The sequence below is a fragment of the Pithys albifrons genome, chromosome 3, assembly GCF_047495875.1.
Source record: "Pithys albifrons albifrons isolate INPA30051 chromosome 3, PitAlb_v1, whole genome shotgun sequence".
Classification (NCBI taxonomy): Eukaryota; Metazoa; Chordata; class Aves; order Passeriformes; family Thamnophilidae; genus Pithys; species Pithys albifrons.
In genome coordinates this window covers 22,162,354-22,184,472 of record NC_092460.1, presented here as the reverse complement: position 1 = coordinate 22,184,472, position 22,119 = coordinate 22,162,354, and positions in this window count along the sequence as shown.

Below are 22,119 nucleotides of genomic sequence, written 5' to 3'. Positions count from 1 at the left end.
TCGCTGGAGCCCTCGGGGCTCGGAGGGCCCTGCGGGGCCGGGCCGAGCCGGGGCAGAGGGGAACGAGCAGGGACAGAGGGGAGTGAGCTGAGCAGGGCCGGAGCGGGCAGGGCAGGGCCGGGGCTGAGGGCACCGGGCAGGGCAGGGGCTGAGGGAAGCGGGAGGGCTGAGGGGGCCGGGCAGGTCCGTGAGGCGCCGCCGCCATCTTGGCCGCGCGGGCCCCGCGCTCAGCAAATGGAGGCCGCGGTCCCTGCCGGGCGCCCCCGGCGCGGCCCAGGGAGCGGAGCGCGGTGGGAGCTGCTGCACAAACTAGGCTCGGTCCCCGTGCCGGACACAGCAGCGCTCGGGAGCAGCGTCACTGCTCACTGTACTGTGTGTTTGCATAAACCCTCTACCTGTGCCGGGGAACTTGGCAGTGAGTTGGTGACCCGTTCCTGTCCCGAGCCCTCCGCCCGGCTGGGCCGGCGGTCCCACACACCGGCAGCACCCAGAGTCGGTCGGCAGCCTTTTGTTCAAATCAGGCCGTTTGTATTTAACTGCCTTTCCCTTCCCGAGCAGCAGTTACCGGAAGGGCCCGCCCGGGGCTCGGGAGTGCAATGTGAGGCTGAGCCTGGAGATGCTTTGCACTGACCTTTCCTCAAGCTATAAATCCAGTATCACAGCACTATAGTTAAGTTTCTTTTATTAGCCTGTGAGTAACCACGCATGTCTTTCTCCGTGTTAAGGGCAGCTCGTTGGGCATTTACTGATGTTTTGTGCTCTGTTTGCTTGCCTGACGTGTCCTCATGAGCTGCTTTTGCACAGAACAAACCCCGTGAGCAGCACTGAGGTGTGGGCAGGGACGAGCCTCTCAGGCCCATCTCTGCATATGCTCCTTAATGTCTGACCAAAACTTTTGCCAACTCTCCTGGTATTGGTTCTACACCACGGTAAACGCATCACCATCGCCGTGAACTTGTAACACTATTTTCCCCATTAATTACCTTTGTCATGCTTCATGTCATGGTTCAGCATAATTGTCACAGCCTTTGGTTGCCTCAGACACGTTGCAATCCTTTTCACAAGTAATTGCACGTTTCCTTTTCGCGGCTGCTCTTTTCAGGTGATACAGGGAAGAAAATGTGTGTGGCTGAGAAAGTGCTCAGAGCTTCTCAATCATGAGTGTGTCTGCACTGCATTAAAAACAACCAAACAACAGAGCAATGCCCCTCAGGCTGAGATAAAATCAGATATCCACAGTTTTTTCATCAAATCTTCCCTTTCTAGAATGTATTAGAACCCGACCTCCATATAAATCTTTGTAACAGGACTCAGGAATTGCAGACCAACAAGCCAATACAACTTTTCTACCTTTTCATGTGTTTTTCTGGTTATACTTTCGGAATTATTCATGGGACCAGGAAACTCTAAACTTAACCCCGGTAGCAACTATAGACTTACTGTCATCAAAAGTTTTTGTGACTGATACAGATGGTAAATTGCCCTGAACAAATCAAAACTTTATTGAAAGGCATTTCAAATCATCCCCTGGGCTCTCCCTTAGGTGAGATGGAAACAGTGCAACTGTGAGTGAAAATGCTTTACTTGAGAAGTGTCAGTGCTGGTGACACCTCAATTAATCACTCTCTCTAAGTACTGCTGCAAATACTGCTGCAGTGTTCCTACAATACAGGATTTTTAGATGTGTTTCATTATAATGAAGAAAATTCTCCCCAGCAGATAGTAAGAGAGTCTTCTAACAGTGTTTACTTCGTGTGCTTGCCTCAGGAATTAATTTGGCTTGTTGTATCTTAATAAAGCTGGCAATTCTTGTTTTTCAGGTTCCTCTGATACTCAGGCAAAGGATAGTCCTGCAGCTGAGAACAAAAGGGAGGCAGGACATCTCCTGGCTCAGTCACTTCCTGGAGAAAACAAAGGAGACAGAACGAGGTAGAAGGACAAAGTCTTTTCATTTCATATGCTCAAGGAAAGTACAATTTGATGTCAGTTCCAGTCTCTGCCCCCAAAATCCTAAGCCTCAAGAACAATTTATGAGTAACAGTGCTCAGAGGAGCTCAAGGCCAGTGATAGCTGAAGGCAATCTGTTGTCTCAGCAATATATCTTCCCTAATGCAGACAGTTCTTAGAAGTGTTGGATGAAGACCCAAATCATTTTAAGACCAAATAAACCAACAAATCAGATTTTGGAACCCATGTTCTTGCATTGTTTTCCTCTGAGTGGTTGAGCCTGTGGGTAGAGCAGTTTCAGTTGCTGGGCAATTGTCATTCCTCAGCCACATATTTCCATTGTTAAAACAAACCTCACTTTATTTTGTATGTGGGATTATTCAAAACCAAGGAGACCTAAAATAATCTCTCTGGGTTGTAAGTATTGAAAGAGAAGCTGCTTGTGCAGCGTGGCTGAGTTTGGAGCAGTCTGGCAGCAGCAGTGGCAGAACAAGTGGGGGCTGTTTCCCGGCCCTCCCCCTGCCCCAGCCATGCCTTTTCCCTCCAGGAGGCCCCAGCAGGGCAGGAACCCCCCAGCTGCCCCAGCTCTGCCCCTGGATGCCGAGCCCTGCCCTCTGCAGCACATGGAGTTCCAGTGCCCTGAGAGTGCTGCCAGCTCGGGGCAGGTATTGCTTTAGAACAGTCCCAGCCAGCTGCTGTCGGGCAGGGGCTGGGTGGCACCCAGTGAGATCAGCTGCTGGGCTGGCAGAGCAGAGGCTGGTTAAAGCTTGTCCTCACAAGTGACAGTTCAGGGAGCACCAGTGGTGATCCTGAGAGACCTCTGAAACGTGGAAGGTGTGTGTTAAAACTGGGTTGTGATAATACCACATGGGTTCAACCCTGGCCATTCACTTTAGCTGGACTCGATGAACCTTGTGGGTCCCTTCCAGCTCAGAAGTCTGTGATTCACACCACACAGGTGAAATGCAGTATTCCAAAACACATAGCAGGAAGGATCTGCCTGCCTCTTTAATAAAATATTCATGTTTGTATTCAGGTTTCATGACTGAACTACTTCATAGGCTTATATATCTTTCATTTTTTATTATTTTAAGAGTATGTCCTTGCTAAATTAGGTACACACAGTCCTTTAGGGTGAAATTAGTCTGGTTGAAGAGAAGCAATCATACTGACTGATTCCAGATCCTTAGTTCAGTTTGATTTATTAGAATTAGCCAATGATATTTCAAATAATTACTTGCTTAATGTGTATAATAATACAGGAGTGATGAGTTAGCTCATGACTGTGGCACAGATACCCACATTTAGAGTCAGGCAAAAAGAACTTCCTCTGCCAACACCTGTGTCTGAGGATAAAACCTGCATATGAAGGCACCATGAGGCCACACCTTAACCAATGTCCAGTACACCAGGCTGAGGTACAGTGAGAAAATGTCTCATTAAAGTATCCTCTAAAGCATATTCTTTGACATGAAATAAACTCACAGACCTCTTTGTGCTCTGCTTCTCTTATTTTTAAAACAACCTGTGGAATAACCTGTTGGGTGCCAGCTGCCCAGGGTACTCTAATGTCCATCTTCAAGCTGTCATTTCCTTTTGTCACACCAGTGGTTGCACCACTGAGCCCATTTTTGTGTCTGTTAGGCTGACTACAGTGATAAAAATTTTAAAATGACACCAATATTTGATGGGGTGTGTGGCACTTGAAAGGCCCCGTGGTGCATGATGGAGCAGTGCTTGGTGCAGGTGGCCGTGGGCCCACACACGGGGCACAGGGGAGGGACAGCCTGTACAGCCTGGAGTGTGAGAGGCACTAAATCATGGCAGCAATACAGATGTTTCCATGTACATGGTGTTGGTGGAGTTTCTGTGTCCCTCTAAAATGAGTTAGTCAGCTGAAGGGGCAGATTTTGTGGTGCTGGTTCTGCCCCTGAGCAGTGCCCCGAGGTGACAGTGTGAGGCCTGGGCTGTGCCCTGGGGCACTGGGGACTGTTCTCATCTGCCACAGTCAGGCTGCACCCTGTGCTGCTCCCCAGCTCTCAAATCCTTCTGCCCCTTCTCCTGAGGATTCCAGGGGATTCCAAAACTGGAGGTTTACTAATAGGGAATCAGTAACTGAAAATATCTAGGTAGTGTTTATTGCAAATATAACTAAAAATACTAACATGATTAGACAGATGAGCCCGTTAAGTTAAGCAGCTGAATGCTGAATTCTGTTCCCCTGGGCGAGCTGTGTCCTGCTCGGTGGATCCAGAGCAGTATCAGGTCCCACAGCTGAATCCTCTCTTTGCTGGACATCACACTGAGCTGTGCAGAGGGTTTGACAGCTCCATTTGAGATTCTGAATCAGGCCATGTTGTATCACATGTTTGACATGGAGGAACAGGAGCAGGACACCAAAGTTTCTCCCTTGTTGGGAGGGCATCCCTCATGTCTGTCCAGTTAACTCTGGGAAACGAGGACATTCTTAGGGAAGAACAGCATGTCAGGAGCACAGTCTCGGCCCAGAGACACCCAGATGGCAGAACAGCCCTTTGAGTTTTCCAGAGGTGCTGTGAGCAGAGAAAAGGGACAGTTCTAAGCTGGCTGAGGAGAGCCAAGGCCTGGAGGAGCAGGGCAAAAGCAAAGCTGCTCTGCCCTCACACTCTGCTCCCAGGGCAGGTTCCTAATCCAGTCTGGACACAGCAACACTCAGCTTGGATCCAGAGCTGTGCTTGACTGGGCTCCAAGGGATTTCAGTAAGAGAAGGCTGAGTTAGGACTTGGCTATAGGTGAACCAGAGACTTTGCAGTGTTTATTTATTAAATATATCCCATCTGGTGTCCTGTTTGCAGCCTGCCAAAGCAAAAAGGGATTAAAACCTTTCCCCCCACAACATCTCAATATTGAAATAATGAGTAGGTCTTTTTTCCCCCTATACATTATTCCTGGAAGAAGCTGTCAAGCAAGCAGTTGAGTTGTTGCTTGCACCTTACCACAACCTGTGCCAAGAAAGATTTAGCAGCACAATAATTTAATGGAAAATATTATAGCCACCTTCCTTTCACACACAAATTCTGTGTAGAAAAATAGACATCTAATGGGGAAAAAAAAGTTGATGTTAATATTTATCTGCTTTATTGTTTCTATCAAGTGTGCTGGTTTACACAAAATAGTGCAGAGGATTTGAGAGTGAGGTAAGTGAAGTTATCCCACCTTGGACTGAAATGTGGATATAAAACTGACAGCATCATTTCAGCTGCATTAAATAGTACATAGAAGTGCAAAAATAATTATCAGAAATACTCCTTTGGTAGCCAAAAGATAATTAAAAGAGATGTTCACTTAAAGCTGTGCAAAGCCAGGTTAGGGGTGTGCCTGTCAGGAAGGAGCAGTGGGAATAACCCACAGGAAAGGAGAACTTATCTAAGAAATGTAAACATTGCCAACAACAAGAAGATAACTGAATTCCATGGTAATTTCCACCAAGTAACAAATGAAAACAATCAGGGCCTACCAACAGGGGTGACAAACAGTTCTGTAGTTCCCAGAATATTTGTGTGTGCTAAAAATAAGCACAGCTCACTTTAATTGCATGAGAAACTACAGGCTGAGGATGAGTGAAAGGTCATGAAAAGGTGCTGGCTTGGAGGTAGCAAAAAGCACCAGAGCAGGCCCATCAGAACTCAAAGCTGTGATAGAGATGTGTGTGTGAGATCGTGCAGGGCTGAGCTGATGGGGTTGTTTTCATTTGTTATAAGCTCAAAGGTAGATAAATAATACAGCTGAGGCAGTTTTAAAGCTTAAAAAGAGCCAAGATGTGTGGGGTTCCCCAGCAGTGCAAACTTACTGTGTTTGGTTTGTAAAGGTGAAAATTTACAGGTAAAAACTCCTACAAGTTGCCCAGACTTCCACTCTTTTCATATCAATTCCATATGAATTAGATAGAAATAATTCTTCTCCTCATAATTGCATATTAATATAACCTTTCATCTGTTTGTAACAACAAAGCTAAATTTACAGATTTAATTGATTCAGCCAAATAGAAAAAATCCTCAACTTCAATGAAATCTCTCAGCAAGTGACATCACCCTGCACACAGGAAGCAGCTTTTCCTCCCCACTGCACACAGCCAGGTCCTGCTCTTCTCCTGCTGGGATGTTCTCCAGTTGGTTTGAGGATTTTAGTCTTGGAAATGCAAATGCACATTGCAAACCCACACACAGGTCCTGGGGTTTGCTGGAGTTTCACTGGTTTGAGCAAGACTGTTACTTAGGAAAGGACTGTCTTCATTTCCTGGGCTTGTGTAACATGTAACTCAGCACTTATGACCTGCTGTATAAAGTCATAGTTCATCATTCATAAGGGGTGGGATCTTCTCTGTATAAATAAATAATTTTCTCCTGTTTTCTAGCTTTTTGAATTATTATTCATTAAATCCTGTGGTACGTTAGTCTTAGGGAATGTAGGAATAGCTCCCTCTGGAATATACAGTTCACCTTAAAGCTTTCACATGGACTCAGCTCTTCTCTCAGAGCAGAAGGGACTTCCATTCAACATTTGGCCTTTCAGAAACATTTGCCAGTGCACTGTCTTGTTCCAGGTCCTAAATACAGTCAGTGGTGCAGCTCAGCCTGGCAGGTGTTTGGAGCCCCAGGGAGGCCCTGGGGTGTGCAGGGACAGGGGGTGCAGTGCAGCAGTTACAGCAAGAAGAGCCTGGAGAGGAGCCATGTGTCACTGCCTGTGCTGCTCCTGCAGGCTTGGGAGGAGCAGGGTCCTGTGGGGTGAGAGAAACCCTGATAACACGGGGAAGAACTTCCCTCCTGTCCTGGGGCACACCCAGGCTGCCATCACTCTGCCTTTCCCCAGCCTCAGGTGTGTGTTTGGACACCTCTCAAGTGGTGCCTGTCTGTGGGAGGGCTCAGAGACTCCCTGTGCAGCCACACCAGGGCTGTGCCAGTGTGGCACATGGACAGGGACAGGCTGGGTTGTCAGGTTTGTCTCATCACCCCCAGTATGTGCCCACCCACCACTGGCATTCCCTAAGCCTGTACTCAGGGGGAATTGAGGCAGGTTGCCAAGCAACAGCCTTCAGAGAAGTGGTTATTTTCATTTTGTGGTGGTGTATGCAATGAGATTTTGTTTCCTGGGTTTTTTCTTCCCAGGTGGTCTCTTTGGAGTGGCTGGAAAACCCACTTACATGTTTTATGTGACTTCAGAATTACACAGAGGGCAAAAAACTCTTGTCCCAAGTGTTGCACGTGGGTTGTGAGCTGTAATTAAATTCCTACCTTGCTTTTGCCAATGCCACAACAGGACATTGTGTCACTCACTGGTCCTTTGGGAAAATACTACTGTTAAAATTACAGGCTTGAGCACTGTTACAGCCCAAACTGGCAGAAACAAACAGTGGGAAGGAAAGATGCTCCTGCCTGTGTGTTTTGTAGCTTGACCAGCTGTATTTGAAGGAGCTGAAGTGGAGAGTTACCATCCAGTCTGAGCTCCAGCACAGCCAGGGGAAGAAAATGTGCCCAATAAAAAAGGATACCCACTTGGAAGAGAGCAGGAACAGGCCTGGCTTAAATATTGATGACTTTTTAATACAAAATAGTAAGTTATTTTTGAAGATCTTAAAGACTGATGGGGACGAGTAAGAATAAACCCAAGTCTATTGGCACATATGGAAATGCTGTTTGAATTTCTTACCCCACTACATGAGCAATGAGACCTCACACTTCTAAGGCATGTTTTCCCCGGTGTTTCCTGATGGTTTTGAGCAACTTTACAACATCTTGGATATGAAATCACAGATTTATAGAATTGTTAGGTTGGAAAAGACCTTCAAGATCATCAAGTCCAGCAGCTCCCCCAGCACTGCCAAGGCCACCACTGACCCATGTTCCCAAGTGCCACATCTACAGGAGATAAACAAGGTCACTGTTGAGTTGTTTCTTGAGTAGAAACAAAGATCTGCCTAAAATGTGCCAGGGTTTCCACTGTGGCCAGTGTTTTAATTCTAGTTTTTTCAGGAAGAGTTTACAAGAATACTGCAAAGCAGGAGTACAGCACCTACAGTGCAATTTTCAAGAGACCTGTCAGCAAAGTTTCTTTTTCAATGTCAGCTACAGATGGGGACAGAAAAATGTTTATAAATGTTTATAAACAAAATGTGTACAGGGGGGATTCCCAGTGCACTACATGAGGGATTTAAGCATCACAATTATATTTGGCACAGAATATCAGATTTGTGTATGGACTTCACAACTGCAGACACCTGGTTTTCCAGCATCTCTAATTCCAAATTGATGGTGCAACATATACTATTTATATAAACACTATAAATTTAGGGAGAGTCACCTAAGAGAAGAATGGTATTTGTCATTCAATAAAATGGAGGGAAAAGCCTGTCATTGCTCATAAGTATGGTTTGCTTTTCCTCACTGACGTCCTCTTTGCTCATAACATGTTAATTAAATATGCAGTAACTCAGATTATTAGTATTATCACCAGTTTAATAAGCACACTTCATATTAAAGTCTTCTTGAAGAAATTCTTCCTTTAAGGTTCAGGCAGCTGAAAGTCTAGTCATAATTATAACATAAACATCCATCTCCAAGGCTGGTCACTATAATAAAAGGAGTCATCTAGAGGGATGTTTTATCCTTGTGAGCCTGAAAGTGGCACAGTACTGGTAGCCAGCAAAAGATAGGGAAAGGAGGGTGTATGGGAATTAGGAGAAAATCAGATGCTCCTGAAAACTGAAGAATAAATAGAATGAATTGGGCTTTGGTCTTTGCAGAAGGAAGACATTATTTTTCAGAAATTATCACATGTTTTTGTCTTCAGTGTATACGAGGAGAAAACACATCATCTGCCATGGCCATGGTTATTGTCCTGGAAGCAGCTCTCAGTCAGCTTCAAACTGGGAAAGGTGATAAGAGCAACAACAAATAGAAAGGACCTCAAGAATGTATTTTCATATTCTGAGTTGGGAATGACCTTGGGTGTTGCCTGATCCTTCTGTTGTTACATTCATATGGTGACTAACATTGACACTGGAACACTCAGAAACAAATACATTAATTAGCCAACCTGAGGAACAGGTTTGTGGTCACAAAACTGCTGCCATCCTGCAGCAGTAATTACCATCTCCCTGTGCTTGGTTTGGAACAGAGACCTGGAGTGCAGGGCTCGGGTTGTACTGACTGTGACTTACTCCTTTAGCTCTGCAGGTGCTGGTGTGGCTGGTGCTGGTGGCACAGGGTGGTGTGGCTGGTGCTGGTGGGATGAGGTGATGTGGCTGGTGCTGGTGGTGTGGCTGGTCCTGGTGGCACAGAGTGGTGTGGCTGGTCCTGGTGGTGTGGCTGGTCCTGGTGGCACAGGGTGGTGTGGCTGGTGCTGGTGGCACAGATCCCTCAGGAGCACCTTGCCCAGGCTGTGTCTGCAGGAGCTGAGGGTCTGAGCTCCCCCAGGGCAGCAAAGCTGCCAGTGAGCCTGGACAGCTTTGCCATGTGGAGGAAGAACAGGGAGGTTTGTCAGTCAAACAGCTTCTCATTCCTCACGTGGTGACCACAGAGATCCCTTCCCCTTGTACATGTGTAAGGGGAGGGTCTGAGCCCACCCCCATCAAATTTTCATTTAATGAAATAAAACCTCCCTCTACAAAATGACCAGACCATTTGTATTGGTGAATATAACTTAATTCTTGAGGCTCTCCCATCTGAGCACTGAGGCTGCTGCAAGGAGGAACTGCAGAGTGTTGGTGATTCCTGGACAAAATTCACCCAGAAATACACTGGAATACAGAGCAGGCACTCCAAAACTGGAACATGCTAGGGTTAAGTTTGTTTGTACATCCTTCATTTAGGAATCTTGTGGACGGAATTGCAATAGCCTTCAGTGAAGTAATTCAGTGCTCGTTTTTCCCATCCTCCTTGGAGGTGTGTGCTAATGGAATATTTACCTTGTTGGGAAAGCTGGGAGATGCACAGGGACAGGAGACTGCAGGAAAGAGAAAGGACAATTTCATGGCTCAGAGAACTGAACTTTGTCCTGGGTAACTGAATTCTACCCATGTTTGTGTCACAGCTCTCCTGTGTGATACCACACAGGTCACATAGCCCAAGGTTTTCCCAGGTGGTGACAACGTGGATGTGCTCACTCAGAAGTGAGGAATGACCATAACTGTAGGCAGGTCCTGACCCTGGAGCATGGGAGCACTGGAGTTGTCAGAAGAGAGGTCACAGGGACTTCTTCTGAGCCAAGGGTCACCCTTGGACATTGTCGAATCAGTTTTTTAAAGTTGTCTCAATGTTAACTGAGTATGTGTTTCATCTCGCAAAATGTATGAAAATTATTAAAATTTGGTAGATTCACAAGAAACCCACCACAGAGTCTTCCAGAGGAAAACACTGGAAAATAATCTGTGGCACTCCCACTCTTTGGACTGCCCCTGCATAGAGAGGGGAGCAGTGGGAGAGCTGGGAAAGGGAGGAAGATGGGGAAACTCCTGCCTTTCCTGTTTTAAAGAGTGTGACATTGATCCAGCACAGACTCACCAACTAGGCTTTAGACAGTACCAAACTGCTCACACCAGTGTCTCTGTGCTGGTCATTCCTTGCAGCTTCAGGCCACGTCCAGCTTTGTGCCAGCTTCCCATGCTCCCCATCCCGCTTAGATCCACATCCCCTGACTCTCTGCAGCCTCCCCAGCCCAGAACTGGGGGGCAGTTGTGCTCCAGGCTGTGAGCTCGGCCCTGGGTGTGCTCCCTGGTAGTGCCCCATGCACTCCTTGGTGTTATTTTTGCTCCTCCCCAGCTCCACCTCTCTAAATTAAACTCGTGTCTCAGGGCAGACTCAGCTGACAGCAGCAGCTCCTTCCAGCTGCACTGGGGAGGTGTTCCAGGGCAGGAGACTCCCCTGAGCTGGGCAGTGTCTGCAGGCAGGAGACAGCCCTGCAATTTTCCACCCTCGAGGGGCACTGCCCAGGGTTCGAAGGCAGCCTGAGACCCTCAAAACCTTTGCTTTGTCTCACTTTCTTTTTGGAGAACAACTGGAGAGAAAAAGGACTCCCAGGTAATTATTGTAGAGTACTTGGAGACTGATCAAATGCATTGCAAGTCAGCGATTTGCTGTCTGTTTATTGCAGCACAAGCAGACACACAGACTCCTTGGAAATACTGAACTTGTCAAAACCAAATCTGAAACCCCTGGTTTGTTCTTCTGTTTGACACTTCTCTGGGTGAAAACTGATAAAAGGTGTTGAACAGAGCCAGGGAATCCCTCTGTACAAACCAGCCTTCCTCCCATTATGTCTCTGAGAACAGGACCACGTGTCATACCCTCACTTTTGTGTTGCCCCTGAAAATAAGCAATTTATTTCTAAACAACTATAACAGAGGATACTGAGATGAAAGCTGTCTGTAGCTGGTCACCAGCTTCCCCAAACAAACTAAAATCACATCTAGTTAAAGAAGTACCTTTAAAGTGTTCTAAAACACAATCCAGCTTATTTTTACTATTACGTCCTAGAAAGCCACTGGATTAACCAGGTCACCATTTTGCGTTTGCATTTGGGCGTGTGAGTGGATGAGGGCAGTAACTGTGTGTTTGGGGGTGAGGAGGCAGAGCAGTCTGGGCTGGGACAGTGGCCCTGACACCAGAGAGGGAAGGGCCCCCTCAGCCTGTTCCTCCCCTGGAGGGAGGGATGTGTGAATTCCAGCAGATCGGATTTCAAGTTAACTCCGTATTTATACTCCTGCTGCTCATCTGTTCCACCAAGAAAAGATCATCTGAAAAATGTGATCCCTGCTCAGAGCAGCGAAAAGGCTCATTGAGCTCATCAAGCAGAGCGGGCAGGGAGCTGCTGGCAGGAGCAACAGCTGTATGCCTGACCTTTCCCCACTCCCCTTTTCCCTCTCCCAGCTCAGCACCAGGCTCAGGCATTCCTGGGAGCCATGCAGTTGGAAAGAGAGGGTTATTTTTGGTCACCCTGTGGTTTCTCAGCATAGTGGGTCTTTAGGAATATTTCCTTTCATGTCAATGCCTTTAAGCATTTTACAAAGCAGAGCCTGTCCTGGGAAGTCAGTAAATTTGAGTTCATGTTTTGAAGCTTTGTCAGGACTAAGAATTTAACGTGCAGGAGCCAGCAGGGCTGATGAATAAAGCAAATGCAGGCTGGGTGTCCTGCTAAAGCTATTACCAGGGTATTTTACATTTTCCATGCACCCAAATGAAACCCTTTATACAAGCAAAGTAATCTAAAACCATCTGGCACTAGAATTTGGGATTTCATAATGCTTTTTAATGCAAACCATGTGAGCAAAATGTCTGTGTCAGTGGGTTGAATCAGTACATGTAAAGAAGATGAACTTTGCAATAGTTTGGTTCAGTTTTCCCATGCCCAGCCAATGAATTCCTTGTCCCACTGCTGTTCAGCAGGGTTAAATTCTGCACTGTCACCTGTCCTTGCCTGACACTGGTCACTGCACTGTTCCTGTTCACAGAGGGAAGGCCAGGATCAGAGAGCAGCCCGAGCTACGGAGCCAGATGAGCAACGCCAGCATAAAGCTGAACAGCTACATGAGCTTTTTCCATCTTGTTGCTGAGTGGCAGTCAGAATTTTGTTACTTTGGGTCAACAAAGACCTATTTGGCCTTCAGTATGGAAGAGATGTTTCATCCTTTGCCCAGCTGTTCTTTTGAAATGCTTTTCCACCCTACACTGCAGTTTAATAAGCAATGGGAATAACTGTGACAAAGGGAACTCAGATCACTTGGATTTCAGGGTCCCTCTGTCCTCCTCTCAGGGCTGAGCCCTACAGGGAGTGACCAGTGGGTGCTCAGGCAAGCCCTGGTCCTGTGCCACAGAGCACCCAGCGTTTGCAGGACATCAGGTTGTACCCAGACTGGCTGTTTATGTCTTTAACAAGCCTAAACTCTGTCCCTCCTGCCTGTGCCACTCCAGAGTGTTCTGGGAGAGGTTTGCTCTGTACAGACTCCCTGAGGTCCCAGCCAGCTTTCCTCCCTGTGAGGACTCTTTGCTCTTCTCTGTGGGTGTTGGCAGGAGTGCTCCATGCCCTGCAGGGCTCTCAGGGTGTGGGGACACCACTGGCTGTGCTGGGCTCCTCCACTGTGGTCCCTGCACGTGGGTCCAGAACTCCTGAGCCCAGCCCTGCCCCTCCAGTGCTGACCAGGCCCTGCTGCAGGAGGGCTGTGCCTGCCCATGAGTCCCAATCTCTGGATTCACCTCCACCTTGATCCTGGATCTGTCTGTTGGCTGTGGACCTGCCCAGTGACTGCTGTGCTCCCACCTGGGGGCTGACCTGCTGGCCTTGCCTCATCTCTGGCACTTTGAGGCATGCTCTGGACTCCTGGTTAACCCCAGGTACTGTCCTTGGGTCTGGTTGGGCTCCATGGCTGGACCTGGCTGTGTCACTGGGCTTGGATTCTGCCTCCCTGCCCCTGACAATGGGCACAGCCTTGTGGGACTAAAGTTGTTTACAGATCCCCCCAAAGGTCAAAAATCCCAAATTTGCTGACAACAGAACAGAAAATAAACTTGGAAGAAATGTTCAGTAGTAATGATTACAGAGCTCTGATTATTCCAGCAACTCTGCTACACACCATAAACACTTTATCCTGTGTTGATGATTGTGTTAGTCACATCCTCTCATCCTTGAGAGCTGCTTCCTGTGCCACCACCTTTGTCTTTTCCCCAAATACCTTTGTCTGGGTGACCTAAGATGCAAAGGGGCACGGGAGCACTTCCTCCCCACTGTACAAGTGCTATGTGGTGCTTTTCCTCTCCCTTCCCATGTCCTGAACCTCTCTGCCTCTGGAGAAACTTCATTCCATTCCTCAGCCATTCCTCAGTCTCAGAGCACCATGTTCTCCTGGAAAAGGGGATCCTAACAGGGCAGGATTGGTGCCTCTCTACTGAGAAGGGATTGAGAGGTGCTGGATCCCATGGAATGGGCACATCACAGAATCACAGACTGCTCTGGGTTGGGAGGGACCTTAAAGCCCACCCAGTCCCACCCCTGCCATGGGCAGGGACACTTTCCACCAGTCCAGGCTGCTCCAAACCCTGTCCCACCCAGCCTTGGACACTCCCAGGGATGGAGCAGCCACAGCTTCTCTGGGCACTCTGTGCCAAGGTCTGCCCACTCTCCCAGCCAGGAATTTCTTCCCAATATTGAATCTAAACCCAGTGTCAGTGGGAAGCCCTTCCCCTTGTCCTGTCCCTCCAGGCCCTTGTAAACAGTCTCTTCCATCTTCCCTGCAGTCTCCCTTCAGGTACTGGAAGGGCCAATTAAGTCACCCCAGAGCCTTCTCTTTTCCACACTGAACAATCCCAGTTCTCTCAGCGTTTCCCAGCAGGAGAGATGCTCCATCCTTGTGATCATCTCACTGTCCTTGGATGTCAGAGCCAGCCTTACCCTGGCAGGGTGGAGCACGAGGGCAGAGGACTCATGTGGCACCAAGCCTTTCTGGGCCACCTTTCCAGTGAGAAACCCTTGTAACAGTGTCAGTAATTCCAGCAATTACGTTAATGTGGGAATGCTGGACTTGTGGCAGCTTCAAGCCTGCCTGGAGCATGTTGGGAATCACCTGGTGGTTGCTGCAGGAATGCAGCAGGCAGGGAGCAGCAGGGCAGGGCTGGTGTGGTGCAGCTGTGCTGCCACTGCAGCCTTGGGCAGCTCTTTCCTTGCTGGCAGAGGCTCAGCTCCCTCCCCACAGGCCCTGGGATGTGTGTCCATCCTCAGCATCCAAAGGGACAGTGCTGGGAAGGCCACACTGTGACCCAGTGCCTCAGCTCTGCCATGGGGCAAAGGCCCAGGTACTCAGGGTCTCCTGCCTGTTTTCTAGGCACATCTGTGCCACCAGGGGATGCAAAGGGATGCTCAGTTTGGAAATGTGTCTGGACTGTCTTTCAAATCTGCAAACCTTGTTCCCTCTGGAGCTCCTCTCCTTGTCCTACCTTGAACAAGCCATCCCCAGTTCCTGGTCATCCATCCTTGCCAACTTTCCTTTCCCAGTGCCCTCCCAGAGCACAGGCTGGACCAGCACTGGTGGGATACTCACAGTAATATCCTGTGTTGGGGTACTGTCCTTCCCAGCCTTGGGAGGACGTGGAACTGATGGAGAAAGCTCAAAGGAGGCCATGGAGATGCTCCAGGGCTGGATTCCCTCTGCTCTGGAGCCATGCTGGGAGAGCTGGGGGGTCACCCGGAGAAGGGAAGGCTCCAGGGACACCTGAGAGCCCCTTCCAGAGCCTGAAGGGGCTCCAGGAGAGCTGGAGAGGAACTGGAAACAAGGGATGGAGGGACTGGACACAGGAAATGGCTTCCCACTGACAGAGGGCAGGGTTAGATGGGATATTGGGATGGAATTCCTGGCTTGGAGGATGGTCAGGCCCTGGCACAGGTTCCCAGAGAAGCTGTGGCTGCCCCATCCCTGCAAGTGTCCAAGGTCAGGTTGGACAGGGCTTGGAGCACCCTGGGCTGGTGGGAGGTGGGCAGGGAGTGGCACTGGGTGGGCTTTAAGGTCCTGCTAACCCACAGCAGACTGTGATTCTGTGATTCTAAATCAGTAGTCTGGGTCATTATTATTAATATATTGATTTTACCAGCAATGTTTACTGGTAATTTAGCAATAACTTTATTCCAAAATGGTTATAAATTCCGTTTTTCAAACTAACAACCGCAAGCATTTTGAAATTTTCTTGTTCTAGGGCTGTGTCCACACACCTTTGGATACCCAAGCAATGACCAGGTAGGTCACCGTCCCCGGCAGAATTAGCCCATTTTGGGGCTTTCCCACACTGCGACTCTGCGCGGCCGCCACGAGAGGGAGGGCGCGCCACGCGGGACAGCGGGATGGCTCGGGAAGGTCCCAGCAAAGGCACACGAGCTCACGGGCAGATTCTATTTTAAATCACTTCAGCCGAAATCGGTGCAAGATGTTGGCTGACATTTGTAGTCAAGTGTAAGAATAGCTTATTTTGGGTTGCCATAAACAGATTGGAGTTGACATAAACTAAACTAAGAGTCTTCACAGAAGTGTTTATACCCGTTTAACTGAGTTGGTTGAAACCTCCGTGGAAGATTAACCAGTGGGACCTTTGTGTTTGATAAACACTGAGCCTGAAATGCACTAATTTAGCTTAGATCAGGAATGAGAAACTCTGGTTTATCTTCAAAAGTAAACTGTGCTCTATATTAATCAGCAGCTTCACATAAAGCCCCTCTTGAAGAAGAGACTCCTCATCTGTATTTGATTGTTTCTATTTGGATATTTTGCATTAATTTTTGGTACTGATTTCACTTCATCCAGATAATCTCTTACCACTGGGGCATTCTGTGAATGCAGTGACACAACTGCAGACAAGGGAGAAAAGATGTTCCAGTACTTGGCTGCTGGAGAACTTTGCATTTAAAGCCCATAAATAAAAATTGTAGCATTTTCTGGTCTCTCTCTAGGAAAAATGTACTCAGGATTTGTTTCACCGAGGTGCTGAGGTGCTGCTGTTTGTGTGCTCAGACACAGGGGTAGGTCCCTGCTCAGAGAGGTTCAGCTTGGGAAGGTCTGGATCTCCCCACACCTTCTGAGGACCTTCCCCATCCCTTGCTCCTCTCAGTGAAGATCCCCACGTTGCTCCCTTTCATGCACTTCCTCCCATGTAATCTGCATTGCCCCAAGGAAGTGCAGCTGTCACAGATCAGAATGCAGCCTTTAATGGAGCTCGGGCTTGATCCATTAACCACTTTGAAGATCAGGACCAAAGCCTCAAACTGGCATCTGAAACATGAAACTCAGCAGGAGTTAATGAGGCCCAGGGAACTGCTCAGGAGCACCTCCTGAGTCCCACAGGGTGCCAGGGACAAAAGAGGGCACAGGGGCAAAGTGGGGCTTGGGACTCTCTGAGGCAAGGTTAGAAATGAGGCATTTTAACAGTAAGAGGGGGAGGTTTGGCTACAGTATTAGACAGACATAAAGGTAGAAAAGTCTGAGGACAAGAGTGACATGACAGTGCTCAGATTCTGCCAAGGCTCTGACCAGAAGTCAGGCAGCACTCCTTGTGTCAGGAGTTACTCTGAGCAATGAGAAACACAGAGCGGAATTGCCCTGGAAGCCAAAGGATGAGAGTGTTATTCCCAGGATGCACAGGAGCTGCTTGCCAGAGGAAGACTCCAGTGGTGTGAGCGGTGATAATCCAATTTATACCCCATGGGTCACATCAGCTGAGAGAAAATGGGGGGGGAAATCCAAACTGAGAAGGATGTAGCAGTGACAACCACATGTTCATATCTTCCAGTTTATTTTGAGGGAAAAAAAAGAACTACAGTACTTCAAACTACTGTTTAAAAGTTGTCCTGACATGTTGCCCAGCACAGCCCTAGAGAGCCAAAGGTGCCTCTGGTTTTCCTGAGCTGCAGGAGAAAATGAGCAGGAAGGAGCCAGCCACAGTATCAGCTCAGCAGGACTCACCTCACATCAGCACAGAGAGCATTGCTAAGGTTAAGGATCAACCAGAAATAGTCCAAGAAGTTTCCACTGAATCAACATTTTCTGAAGGAAAACTGTCCTGGCTGGAAAAGTTTCAAGCTTGAGTTGTTACACTGAGAGTCCCAGTTATCACTGCCCCATTCTAGACAGACCAAGTGCTCAGGATTGCCAGTTTTCAGGCTTATTGTCCCTCTAACTGTGATTATGCTGCAGCTCACTGGAACAGACCAAATGGCAGAAAAGGTAGATGGACAAAACCTGGAGATTTAGGTATTAGAATTATTCGGTTCAGCAAAGACTTCCTCTAGAAAATGTTGTTTTCAGATGATTACCACTGCCTGTGCAGCTCCCAGTAAAGTCACTGGTTGTGCTCTGCAGAGTCACCATCTTCTGTTTTACACATTACCCTCTGAATGAGCATATTTCCACCTGAATATTAAAAAGGACAGCCTAAAAGAAAAAAAAGGTTACATTTTGTATTTTAATCTGGGTGATATTCATGAGCAAACAAGTTTTTACTGGCTGATATAGTGAAAATGGCAATGGCCTCTTTCACACAACTACTCCTAAATTATCCTTCAGGATGGTCAGGCAGGATTCACAAACAGGGAATTTGAGCTGTCAGATCAGGATCCTGTTGATAATGAGCAATTTTTTTTATAGGAAGAGCACCAGACTTGAGGTCCAAGGAATTTATTTCTACTTCTATGTCCTACTGTGGACACCACTTTAGATTAACTCAGTCCCTCAGTTAGAGGAATGAACTAATCCCAGCAGAGTTAGTTCTCAGCAGGTTGTTGGTGCCAGAACAATTACATCATATCCAGGCACTCTGTAACCTTCTGTGGAGGGGACAGCTCGCAGATGATTCCAAGAAATGAAGCTCTAATTTGGAATTAGGTATTAACTGCTGGCTCTGGTGCTTTTGCTTTGAGCAGGTATTTATTTGGCCTCATTGTCTGGCAGCTTTGCCAGGCTTCACTCCCTGCAGCTGGGAAGCAAAATGGGAAATGTAGCTTGACTTTTCATAGCAACTTTTGGGGTTTTTTATTACTTTACCCTGGCTGAGGTTTAGGTAAAAGATCAAATCCTCTGTGCTTGTCTCTCAGGCTTCATCCCACAGTTCATTACAAACACACACCCTTTGGGCCATGGACTCCACAATTCAATGAGCACAACTGTGACAATGTCCTTGACGGCCTCCAAAGAGCGCAGCCAGTTGTGCCATGGCCATGGCTCAGACATGGAACAGTCACAGGCTCCAAGAACATCCCAGAAAGTGTCCTCCTCCATGCCCATGTGCAGCTGTGCTCACTAATGAGCTGCAGCACTTCAGTCCCCATAAGCCAGAGACAGTTTGTGGTTTATGGTTTGCAAGCACTTGGCTGCAGGAGCTTCCACGTGTTCTTTACATCCCTGGAGCTGGAATTTTTTAGTGAAGAGCCGTGACATGGCAGCTCCAGTACCAGGGAACCCAGCACTGGGCGTTAATGATGTTAAAATGTTCTGAGGAAGGACCTTTGTGATCCAGGATCTGAGGGAGTGGCAGCATGTTTGCAGCCCCCCAGCCCACCCTGCCACAGAGCTTTGCTCTGCCCAGCACAGGGGTTGGTTGCTGCAGAGCTTTCCAGATGCCTCTGTGCTCCTGTATCTCCTGGTATTTGTTTCCAGCTACCTGCAGATATTTTGCAGGGGAATTTGCTGCAGGGAAGCAGGAACATTGTTGTTAACTCTTTCCAGGCCACTCTGTGATCTGGAAGTGAGCCAGAAATCATGCGTTAGTACCAGAATAGCAGTGTTTGGTTTGGAAGCTCTGATGAGCAAACCCACACTGTTGTCCCACAGCATCCAACAAGGCTCTTGGCATCCTGAAGGGCCAGTGTTCTCAGGAGAAGTGGCCCTTGCTTTGAGCCATGAGGAGAGAGGGCAGATTCACCCTCACTGCTCCACTGGTTGAGCTCAGGTCTGGAAGTTTGGAACTGGAGAAGGTGCTGGTCTGTGCAGAATGGATGTTTAACCTCCTGAATGCCACAGGGACAGGCAGTGCCCATCTCTTCAATCCTCTGTGGATCCCAGCTCTGAGTGGGTCCCTCAGACCACCCCATTCCTGGAGGGAATCCAAGCCCCAGCCTGGATGTGCAGTGCAGCTTTCCCCACACAAGCTGTGGACACTTGAACCAACATTTCCAAACTATTACTGTTGAACACAGGAAAGGAAACGTGGCAGTAATGAGAACGTGGTGCAAGATCCCAGGCTGACTTATTCTGTCTTCAACAGAAATTAAAGCCTGATTCAGATTTCCCAAGGGAGAAGAACTTTGAGTCTGTTCACCAGGGAGTGAGGAAAACACCTATGAAAATAATCTTGGGAGAAATCTGAGTATACTGGGTGGTACTGATGTATCAGCACAACATTTTGTTTCTTTTGCTGGACAAGAAAACAGCAACATTTGTATTATTACAGCTTTGCATTTAGCAGAAGGCAAATGAAAGTCCATCTGAATTCATGCCCCACAGCCCATTCAGAGAGGCTCCTTCTGTTTCCTTGGGATACTCCAGGAATCACATCTGGCTGTGCATTCTTATGGAAGCTCTTTCAAGAGCACATAAACAGTTCTTAGTCCACTGAACTTCTGGGGCTAAACTAGTACAGCTTTACAAGTCAGGCAGTTCAGTTTTTTCCCCTACCGTGCAGCTCTGCCCTGCACTTGGAGACTGTTTATGGTGATCAGCAGAACCCCTGGGAATAAGGGGGACAGCAGTGGTTTGGAGAATGGACACCACAACCTCAGGGAGTCTGGTGCTGATTTTTCTGCCTCTCTGTGCATTCAGACAGCACAGGAGAAGGGCATAAATCCATTGGGGCAGCCAATGAAGAAAAATGGACCCAGACCAGCCCACCAGTTTCCCAAGGTGAGCCCTGAGCAACACAAACCCTCTGTGACCCTCAGTGCTCTGAGTGCAGAGCTGTGCCCTGTGCTGCTTGCTCCACGTCCTCCACAGGGAGACACAGAGAAACTCCACCACATGCCAGGCTGCTTCCAGCTGCTGGAGATGCTGCCTTTGGGTACCAAAAGTGTCCAAATTCCCTGCCCAGCTGGTGCAGGCTGGCTCAAGGCAGCATTGCACAGCTCTGGGCCCTATGTGGTTCTCCTGAGATTCCAGTGATTGTTGGTTCTTGTTTTAATTCAGCTGGAATGACATGAAGTAACAGCTCATTGTGTCACAGCCTCGCACAGTTGGGTCTTTATAGGAGGATACCAAAGGTGTCCTTCAGGCATCTGAAGACATAAGAATCACTAGGGTAGTATTAGAACAAACATGGTACAGTTCTCGTCCTTCTCTGAAGGTTGGAACTGTCCCTTGGTTTCTTTTGAATGCTGCAAGGAACCCAGAAGTAAATGAAACTGACTGGGGCCCTGGGATGAAACAGTGAGTGAGCCACATTGAATTTGTACATTCACGTCACTGAATCTTCGGTGGAGTTTAATGGTCTCCATATTCCTGTCTCAAAATGTTCCCTTGAAACTTTCCAGCACCTCCCTTTGTGTAGGAAGCCCCTGTCTCCTGGGTAAGGGCTCTCAGGCACTGATGGAATGAAGGGCTGGAAGGTTCCTTGGTTTCAGCCCTCGGTTTTCTGGGACCTTCTCAGCCAGGTACATAACTACTCCCTGCAAGGGGAGCAAAGGGGCTCAAAAGGTGTTAATAACTTAAAATTATTAGAGTACCCAACTCTTGATTTGGTGAAGAACTGCACAGAAGGAAAAGCTCCAAAAAATACAATATTTTGTACTTTATCCATTGGCTGAAGTTTATACCCAACCTCAGCAATCTCAGGCAAGAGCTTCTGAATATGCAGGGTTGGTACTCGGTTTAAACCCTTGTTTCTATTGTTTTTAGCTTCAATAAATACACTCCTCTTGGGTCAAAGCTCTCCATGCTTAGTTCTAGATCAAAAGCCAACTTTCATGTTTGAAAGACTGAGCGAAATGAGTTTTCAACTGCGAATTATTCTAAAGCAGGAGTAGAAAGAACAGAGATTTTAATGTTGTGAAACAAAATGTTGGTCTCTGGTTACCAAAAATTCCTAATCAACTCCAGCCACCTTTCCAAAGTCTGGGCTGAGGGGAACCAGCTCCCAACGTCCCTCAATTTGCCTGGACTGGCTGAGGTTGCTCTGGGAAACTCTTCCTTCAGACACGGATCAACCCTAACAGGGTCGGTGCAGACGTCGCACAAAGACCTGGGATTGGATTTCCCCTGGTCAGCACTGAGCTCATCTGCACAAAAGAGAATGTGGATGTGTAAAGCAAACAACTCCTTCCTCAAGATGGGGCAAAACCTCTCCCATCTGAGTGTCTCTACAGAAGGGAGTGTGGGAAAAATAGGAACAGCCCCAAACCAAACCCCCGAGAATGCAAAATTCAGTGGATTTGCAAAGGCCATGTTGCTCTGTCCCTGCCCCAGCTCTGGCTTTGCACATCTCCCTGCAAGGGAAACCTCAGCTGGAACTGTTGTTTGCTCTTTGCATACACCATAAAGTACACAGGATATGAAACCTGGAAGATCCAGAGATGCAGGAACACCTCTCAGTTAAAGAGCTGTCAGATTTAATACTGCACTGAAGTTGGATTTCACTCTGTTTTGGCAGCTGCCTCAGTGCTTTGCAGAGGCTCTTTTACCAG